The sequence below is a fragment of the Schistocerca gregaria genome, unplaced genomic scaffold, assembly GCF_023897955.1.
Source record: "Schistocerca gregaria isolate iqSchGreg1 unplaced genomic scaffold, iqSchGreg1.2 ptg000480l, whole genome shotgun sequence".
Lineage (NCBI taxonomy): Eukaryota > Metazoa > Arthropoda > Insecta > Orthoptera > Acrididae > Schistocerca > Schistocerca gregaria.
In genome coordinates this window covers 2,180,736-2,191,309 of record NW_026061890.1, presented here as the reverse complement: position 1 = coordinate 2,191,309, position 10,574 = coordinate 2,180,736, and positions in this window count along the sequence as shown.

The following is a 10,574-nucleotide window of genomic DNA, read 5'->3' as shown; positions in this document are numbered from 1 at the left end:
TGTTTGTGAAACACAGAAATTGCATCGGGATTGAATACAGCAGTCACCATGCGCACTTTCCTCCATATGAGTAATGTCTCTAACAGTCTACGCTTTGATCGTTCCCTGCAAGACCAGTAGTAGTTTTCGATGTACATCTGGAGGCATTCTGTAATCTGTCGACTATCAGAGTGTTGATGAGACACAGAAATTACATCGGGATTGAATACAACAGTCACCATGAGCATTTTCCTCCATGGGGATAATGTCTCAGAAATTTTTTTATCGTTCCCTGGAAGACCAGTAGTAGTTTCCGATGAACATCTGGAGGCATTCTGTAATCTGTGGAATATCAGACTGTTGATGAAACGCAGAAATTGCATCGGGATTGAATACAACAGTCTCAATGCGCACTAACCTCCATGGGTGTAATGTCTCAAACAGTCTAAGCTTTGATCGTTCCCTGGAAGACCAGTAGTAGATTCCGATGCACATCTGGAGGCATTCTGTAGTCTGTGGACCATCAGACCGTTGATGAAACACAGAAATTGCATCGGGATTGAATACAACAGTCACTATACGCACTTTCCTCCATGGGAGTAACGTCTGAAACAGTCTACGCTTTGATCGTTCCCAGGAAGACCAGTAGTAGTTTCCGATGCACATCTGGAGACAATCTGTAATCTGTGGACTATCAGAGAGATGATGAAACACAGAAATTGCATCGGGATTGAATACAGCAGTCACCATGCACACTTTCCTCCATGGGAGTAATGTCTCAAATAGTCTACGCTTTCATCGTCCCTGGAAGACCAGTGTTAGTTTCCGATGCACATCTATAGGCATTCTGTAATCTGTGGACTGTCAGAGTGTTTATGAAACACAGAAATTGCTTCGTGATTGAATACAGCAGTCACCATGCGTACTTTCCTCCATGGGTGTAATGTCTCTAACAGTGTATGCTTTGATCGTTCCCTGGAAGACCAGTAGTAGTTCCCGATGCACATCTGGAGGCTTTCTGCAATTTGTGGACTGTCAGAGTGTTTGTGAAACACAGAAATTGCTTCGGGATTGATTACAGCAGTCACCATGCCCACTTTCCTCCGTGGGAGTAATGTCTCAAACAGTCTACGCTTTGATCGTTCCCTGGAAGACCAGTAGTAGTTTACGATGCACATCTGGAGGCATTCTGTAATCTGTGGACTATGAGACTGTTGATGAAACACAGAAATTGCATCGGGATTGAATACAACAGGCACCATGCGCACATTCCTCCATTGGAATAATTTCTCAAACAGTCTATTCTTTGACCTACCCTGGAAGACCAGAAGTAGTTTCCGATGCACATCTGGAGGCATTCTGTAATCTGTGGACAATCAGAGTGTAGATGAAACACAGAAATTGCATCGGGATTGAATACAACAGTCAGCATGAGCACTTTACTCCATGGAAATAATGTCTCAGACAGTCTACGCTTTGATAGTTCCCAGGAAGACCAGTAGTAGTTTCCGATGCACCTCTGGAGGCAATCTGTAGTCTGTGGACTATCGGAGTGCTTATGAAACACAGAAATTGCATCGGGATTGAATACAACAGTCAGCATGAGCACTTTCCTCCATGGGAGTAATGTCTCAAATTGATCGTCCCTGGAAGACCAGTGGTAGTTTCCGATGCACATCTGGAGGCATTCTGTAATCTGTGGACTGTCAGAGAGTTTATGAAACACAGAAATTGCTTCGGGATTGAATACAGCAGTCACCATGCGCACTTTCCTCCATGGGAGTAATGTCTCTAACAGTCTACGATTTGATCGGTCCCTGGAAGACCAGTAGTAGTTTCCGATGCACATCTGGAGGCATTCTGTAATCTGTGGACTATCAGAGTGCTGATGAAACACAGAAATTGCATCGGGATTGAATACAACAGTCAGCATGAGCACTTTCCTCCATGGGAGTAATGTCTCAAACTGTCTACGCTTTGATAGTTCCCTGGAAGACCAGTAGTAGTTCCAGATGCACATCTGGAGACAATCTGTAATCTGTGGACTATCAGAGTGTTGATAAAACACAGAAATTGCATGGGGATTGAATACAACAGTCACCATGCGCACTTTCCTCCATGGGAGTAATGACTCAAACAGTCTACGCTTTGATAGTTCCCTGGAAGACCAGTAGTAGTTTACGATGCACATCTGGAGGCATTCTGTAATCTGTGGACTATCAGACTGTTGATGAAACACAGATATTGCATCGGGATTGAATACAACAGGCACCATGCGCACTTTCCTCCATGGGAGTACTCTCTCAAACAGTCTATCCTTTGATCTATCCTGGAAGACCAGAAGTAGTTTCCGATGGACATCTGGAGGCATTCTGTAATCTGTGGACAATCAGAGTGTTGATGAAGCGCAGAAATTGCATCGGGATTGAATACAGCAGTCACCATGCGCACATTCCTCCATGGGAGTAATGTCTCAGACAGTCTACGCTTTGATCGATCCCAGGAAGACCAGTAGTACTTTCCGATGCACATCTGGAGGCATTCTGTAATCTGTGGACCATCAGAGTGTTGATGAATCACAGAAATAGCATCGTGATTGAATACAACAGTCAACATGCGCACTTTCCTTAATGGAAATAATTCTCAAATTGTCTACGCTTTGATCGTTCCCTTGAAGACCAGTAGTAGTTACCGATGCACATCTGGATTCATTCTGTAATCTGTAGACTATCAGAGTAATGATGAAACACAGACATTGCATCGGGATTGAATACAACAGTCACCATGCGCACTTTGCTACATGGGAGTAATGTCTCTAACAGTCTACGCTTTGAACGTTAGCAGGAAGACCAGTAGTAGTTTCCGATGCACATCTGTAGGCATTCTGCAACCTGTGGACTATCAGAGTGTTGATCAAACACAGAAAATGCATCGGGATTGAATACAACAGTCACCATGCGCACTTTGCTACATGGGAGTAATGTCTCAAACAGTCTACGCTTTGATCGTATCCAGGAAGACCAGTAGGAGTTTCCGATGCACATCTGGAGGCATTCTGCAATCTGTGGGCAATCAGAGTGTTGATGAAACACAGAAATTGCATCGGGATTGAATACAACAGTCACCATGCGCACTTTCCCCCATGGGAGTAATGTCTCATACAGTCTACGCTTTGATCGTTCCCAGGAAGACCAGTAGTAGTTTCCGATGCATATCTGGAGGCATTCTGTAATCTGTGGACTATCAGAGTGCTGATGAAACAAAGAAACTGCATTGGGATTGAATACTACAGTCACCATGAACACTTTCCTCCATGGGAGTAATGTCCTAAACTGTCTACGCTTTGATCGTTCCCTGGAAGACCAGTAGTAGTTTTCGATGTACATCAGGAGGCATTCTGTAATCTGTGGACTATCAGACTGTTGATGAAACACAGAAATTGCATCGGGATTGAATACAACAGGCACCATGCGCACATTCCTCCATGGGAGTAATGTCTCAAACAGTCTATTCCTTGACCTACCCTGGAAGACCAGAAGTAGTTTCCGATGCACATCTGGAGGCATTCTGTAATCTGTGGACAATCAGAGTGTTGATGAAACACAGAAATTGCATTGGGATTGAATACAACAGTCACCATGCGCACTTTCCTCCATGGGAGTAATGTCTCAGACAGTCTACGTATTGATCGTTCCCAGGAAGACCAGTAGTAGTTTCCGATGCACATCTGGAGGCATTCTGTAATCGGTGGACTATCAGATTGCTGATGAAACACAGAAATTGCATCGGGATTGAATACAACAGTCACCGTAAGAACTTTCCACCATGGGAGTAATGTCTCAAACTGTCTACGCTTTGATCGTTCCCTGGAAGACCAGTAGTGGTTCCAGATGCACATCTGGAGACAATCTGTAATCTGTGGACTATCAGAGTGTTGATGAAACACACAAATTGCATCGGGATTGAATACAACAGTCACCATGCGCACTTTCCTCCATGGGAGTAATGTCTTAAAGAGTTTAGGTTTGGTTGTTCCCTGGAAGACCAGTAGTAGTTTCCGATGCACATCTGGAGGCATTCTGTATTCTGTGGACTATCAGAGTGTTGATGAAACACAGAAATTGCATCTGGATTGAATACCCCAGTCACCATGCGCACTTTCCTCCATAAAAGTAATGTTTCAAACAGACTACATTTTGATCATTCCCTTGAAGACCAGTAGTAGTTTCCGATGCACATCTGGAGGCATTCTGCAAGCTGTGGACAATCAGAATGTTGTTGAAACACAGAAATTGCATCGGGATTGAATACAACAGTCACCAAGCGGACTTCCCCCCATGGGACTAATGTCTCATACAGTCTACGCTTTGATCGTTCCCAGGAAGACCAGTAGTAGTTTCCGATGCACATCTGGAAGCATTCTGTAATCTGTGGACTATCAGAGTGCTGATGAAACACAGAAATTGCATCGGGATTGAATACAACAGTCACCATGAGCACTTTCCTCCATGGGAGTAATGTCTCAAAAAGTCTACGCTTTGAACGTCCCTGGAAGACCAGTAGTAGTCTCCGATGCACATCTGGAGGCATTCTGTAATCTGTGGACTGTCTGAGTGTTTATGAAACACAGAAATTGCTTCGGGATTGAATACAGCATTCACCATGCGCACTTTCCTCCATGGGAGTAATGTCTCTAACAGTCTACGCTTTGATCGTTCCCTGGAAGACCAGTAGTATTTTCCGATGCACATCTGGAGGCATTCTTTAATCTGTGGACTATCAGACTGTTGATGAAACACAGAAATTGCATCGGGATTGAATACAACAGGCACCATGCGCACATTCCTCCATTGGAGTAATTTCTCAAACAGTCTATTCTTTGACCTACCCTGGAAGACCAGAAGTAGTTTCCGATGCACATCTGGAGGCATTCTGTAATCTGTGGACAATCAGAGTGTTGATGAAACACAGAAATTGCATCGGGATTGAATACAACAGTCACCATGCGCACTTTCCTCCATGGGAGTAATGTCTCAGACAGTCTACGTATTGATCGTTCCCAGGAAGAACAGTAGTAGTTTCCGATGCACATCTGGAGGCATTCTGTAATCTGTGGACTATCAGAGTGCTGATGAAACACAGAAAATGCATCGGGATTGAATACAACCGTCACCATGAGCACTTTCCTCCATGGGAGTAATGTCTCAAACTGTCTACGCGTTGATCGTTCACTGGAAGGCCAGTAGTAGTTCCAGATGCACATCTGGAGACAATCTGTAATCTGTGGACTATCAGAGTGTTGATGAAACACAGAAATTGCATCGGGATTGAATACAACAGTCACCATGCGCACTTTCCTCCATGGGAGTAATGTCTTAAAGAATTTACGGTTTGATCGTTCCCTGGAAGACCAGTAGTAGTTTCAGATGCATATCTGGAGGCATTCTGTGTTCTGTGGACTATCAGAGTGTTGATGAAACACAGAAATTGCATCTGGATTGAATACCCCAGTCACCATGCGCACTTTCCTCCATAAAAGTAATGTCCCAAACAGACTACACTTTGATCATTCCCTTGAAGACCAGTAGTAGTTTCCGATGCACATCTGGAGGCATTCTGCAATCTGTGGACAATCAGAGTGTCCATGAAACACAGAAATTGCATCGGGATTGAATACAACAGTCACCATGCGCACTTTCCTCCATGGGAGTAATGTCTCATACAGTCTACGCTTTGATCGTTCCCTGGAAGACCTGTAGTAGTTTCCGATGCATATCTGGAGGCATTCTGTAATCTGTGGTCTATCAGAGTGCTGATGAAACACAGAAATTGCATCGGGATTGAATACAACAGTCAGCATGAGCACTTTCCTCCATGGGAGTAATGTCTCAAATAGTCTACGCTTTGAACGCCCCTAGAAGACCAGTAGTAGTCTACGATGCACATCTGGAGGCATTCTGTAATCTGTGGACTGTCAGAGTGTATATGAAACACAGAAATTGCTTCGGGATTGAATACAGCAGTCACCAAGCGCACTTTCCTCCATGGGAGTAATGTCTCTAACAGTCTACGCTTTGATCGTTCCCTGGAAGACCAGTAGTAGTTTCCGATGCACATCTGGAGGCATTCTGTAATCTGTGGACTATCAGAGTTCTGATGAAACACAGAAATTGCATCGGGATTGAATACAACAATCACCATGCGCACTCTCCTCCATAAGAGTCATGTCTCAAACAGTCTACGCTTTGATCATTCCCTGGAAGACCAGTAGTAGTTTCCGATGCACATCTGGAGGCATTGTGTAATCTGTGGACTATCAGAGTGCTGATGAAACACAGAAATTGCATTGGGATTGAATACAACAGTCACCATAAACCCTTTCTTCCATGGGAGTAATGTCTCAAACTGTCTACGCTTTGATCGTTCCCTGGAAGACCAGTAGTAGTTTCCGATGCACATCTGGAGGCATTCTGTAATCTGTGGACTATGAGACTGTTGACGAAACACAGAAATTGCATCGGGATTGAATACAACAGGCACCATGCGCACATTCCTCCATTGGAATAATTTCTCAAACAGTCTATTCTTTGACCTACCCTGGAAGACCAGAAGTAGTTTCCGATGCACATCTGGAGGCATTCTGTAATCTGTGGACAATCAGAGTGTTGATGAAACACAGAAATTGCATCGGGATTGAATACAACAGTCACCATGCGCACTTTCCTCCATGGGAGTAATGTCTCAGACAGTCTACGTATTGATCGTTCCCAGGAAGAACAGTAGTAGATTCCGATGCACATCTGGAGGCATTCTGTAATCTGTGGACTATCAGAGTGCTGATGAAACACAGAAAATGCATCGGGATTCAATACAACCGTCACCATGAGCACTTTCCTCCATGGGAGTAATGTCTCAAACTGTCTACGCGTTGATCGTTCCCTGGAAGGCGAGTAGTAGTTCCAGATGCACATCTGGAGACAATCTGTAATCTGTGGACTATCAGAGTGTTGATGAAACACAGAAATTGCATCGGGATTGAATACAACAGTCACCATGCGCACTTTCCTCCATGGGAGTAATGTCTTAAAGAATTTACGTTTTGATCGTTCCCTGGAAGACCAGTAGTAGTTTCAGATGCACATCTGGAGGCATTCTGTATTCTGTGGACTATCAGAGTGTTGATGAAACACAGAAATTGCATCTGGATTGAATACCCCAGTCACCATGCGCACTTTCCTCCATAAAAGTAATGTCTCAAACAGACTACACTTTGATCATTCCCTTGAAGACCAGTAGTAGTTTCCGATGCACATCTGGAGGCATTCTGCAATCTGTGGACAATCAGAGTGTCGATGAAACACAGAAATTGCATCGGGATTGAATACAACAGTCACTATGCGCACTTTCCCCCATGGGGGTAATGTCTCATACAGTCTACGCTTTGATCGTTCCCTGGAAGACCAGTAGTAGTTTCCGATGCACATCTGGAGGAATTCTGTAATCTGTGGACTATCAGAGTGCTGATGAAACACAGAAATTGCATCGGGAATGAATACAACAATCACCATGAGCACTTTCCTCCATGGGAGTAATGTCTCAAATAGTCTACGCTTTGAACGTCCCTCGAAGACCAGTAGTAGTCTACGATGCACATCTGGAGGCATTCTGTAATCTGTGGACTGTCAGAGTGTATATGAAACACAGAAATTGCTTCGGGATTGAATACAGCAGTCACCAAGCGCACTTTCCTCCATGGGAGTAATGTCTCTAACAGTCTACGCTTTGATCGTTCCCTGGAAGACCAGTAGTAGTTTCCGATGCACATCTGGAGGCATTCTGTAATCTGTGGACTATCAGAGTTCTGATGAAACACAGAAATTGCATCGGGATTGAATACAACAATCACCATGCGCACTCTCCTCCATAAGAGTAATGTCTCAAACAGTCTACGCTTTGATCATTCCCTGGAAGACCAGTAGTAGTTTCCGACGCACATCTGGAGGCATTGTGTAATCTGTGGACTATCAGAGTGCTGATGAAACACAGAAATTGCATTGGGATTGAATACAACAGTCACCATGAACACTTTCTTCCATTGGAGTAATGTCTCAAACTGTCTACGCTTTGATCGTTCCCTGGAAGACCAGTAGTAGTTTCCGATGCACATCTGGAGGCATTCTGTAATCTGTGGACTATCAGACTGTTGACGAAACACAGAAATTGCATCGGGATTGAATACAACAGGCACCATGCGCACATTCCTCCTTGGGAGTAATGTCTCAAACAGTCTATTCTTTGACCTACCCTGGAAGACCAGAAGTAGTTTCCGATGCACATCTGGAGGCATTCTGTAATCTGTGGACTATCAGAATGTTGATGAAACATAGAAATTGCATCGGGATTGAATACAACAGTCATCATGAGCACTTTCCTCCATGGGAGTAATGTCTCAAACTGTCTACGCTTTGATCGTTCCCTGGAAGACCAGTAGTAGTTCCAGATGCACATCTGGAGACAATCTGTAATCTGTGGACTATCAGAGTGTTGATGAAACACAGAAATTGCATCGGGATTGAATACAGCAGTCACCATGCGCACTTTCCTCCATGGGAGTAATGTCTCTAACAGTCTACGATTTGATCGGTCCCTGGAAGACCAGTAGTAGTTTCCGATGCACATCTGGAGGCATTCTGTAATCTGTGGACTATCAGAGTGCTGATGAAACATAGAAGTTGCATCGGGATTGAATACAACAGTCAGCATGAGCACTTTCCTCCATGGGAGTAATGTCTCAAACTGTCTACGCTTTGATAGTTCCCTGGAAGACCAGTAGTAGTTCCAGATGCACATCTGGAGACGATCTGTAATCTGTGGACTATCAGAGTGTTGATAAAATACAGAAATTGCATGGGGATTGAATACAACAGTCAACATGCGCACTTTCCTCCATGGGAGTAATGTCTCAAACAGTCTACGCTTTGATCGTTCCCTGGAAGACCAGTAGTAGTTTACGATGCACATCTGGAGGCATTCTGTAATCTGTGGACTGTCAGACTGTTGATGAAACACAGAAATTGCATCGGGATTGAATACAACAGGCACCATGCGCACATTCCTCCATTGGAATAATTTCTCAAACAGTCTATTCTTTGACCTACCCTGGAAGACCAGAAGTAGTTTCCGATGCACATCTGGAGGCATTCTGTAATCTGTGGACAATCAGAGTGTTGATGAAACACAGAAATTGCATCGGGATTGAATACAATAGTCACCATGCGCACTTTCCTCCATGGGAGTAATGTCTCAGACAGTCTACGTATTGATCGTTCCCAGGAAGAACAGTAGTAGTTTCCGATGCACATCTGGAGGCATTCTGTAATCTGTGGACTATCAGAGTGCTGATGAAACACAGAAAATGCATCGGGATTGAATACAACCGTCACCATGAGCTCTTTCCTCCATGGGAGTAATGTCTCAAATTGTCTACGCGTTGATCGTTCCCTGGAAGGCCAGTAGTAGTTCCAGATGCACATCTGTAGACAATCTGTAATCTGTGGAGAATCAGAGTGTTGATGAAACACAGAAATTGCATCGGGATTGAATACAACAGTCACCATGCGCACTTTCCTCCATGGAAGTAATGTCTTAAAGAATTTACGTTTTGATCGTTCCCTGGAAGACCAGTAGTAGTTTCAGATGCACATCTGGAGGCATTCTGTATTCTGTGGACTATCAGAGTGTTGATGAAACACAGAAACTGCATCTGGATTGAATACCGCAGTCACCATGCGCACTTTCCTCCATAAAAGTAATGTCTCAAACAGACTACACTTTGATCATTCCCTTGAAGACCAGTAGTAGTTTCCGATGCACATCTGGAGGCATTCTGCAATCTGTGGACAATCAGAGTGTCGATGAAACACAGAAATTGCATCGGGATTGAATACAACACTCACCATGCGCACTTTCCCCCATGGGAGTAAAGTCTCATACAGTCTACGCTTTGATCGTTCCCTGGAAGACCAGTAGTAGTTTCCGATGCACATCTGGAGGCATTCTGTAATCTGTGGACTATCAGAGTGCTGATGAAACACAGAAATTGCATCGGGAATGAATACAACAGTCACCATGAGCACTTTCCTCCATGGGAGTAATGTCTCAAATAGTCTACGCTTTGAACGTCCCTCGAAGACCAGTAGTAGTCTACGATGCACATCTGGAGGCATTCTGTAATTTGTGGACTGTCAGAGTGTATATGAAACACAGAAATTGCTTCGGGATTGAATACAGCAGTCACCAAGCGCACTTTCCTCCATGGGAGTAATGTCTCTAACAGTCTACGCATTGATCGTTCCCTGGAAGACCAGTAGTAGTTTCCGATGCACATCTGGAGGCATTCTGTAGTCTGTGGACTATCAGAGTTCTGATGAAACACAGAAATTGCATCGGGATTGAATACAACAATCACCATGCGCACTCTCCTCCATAAGAGTAATGTCTCAAACAGTCTACGTTTTGATCATTCCCTGGAAGACCAGTAGTAGTTTCCGATGCACATCTGGAGGCATTGTGTAATCTGTGGACTATCAGAGTGC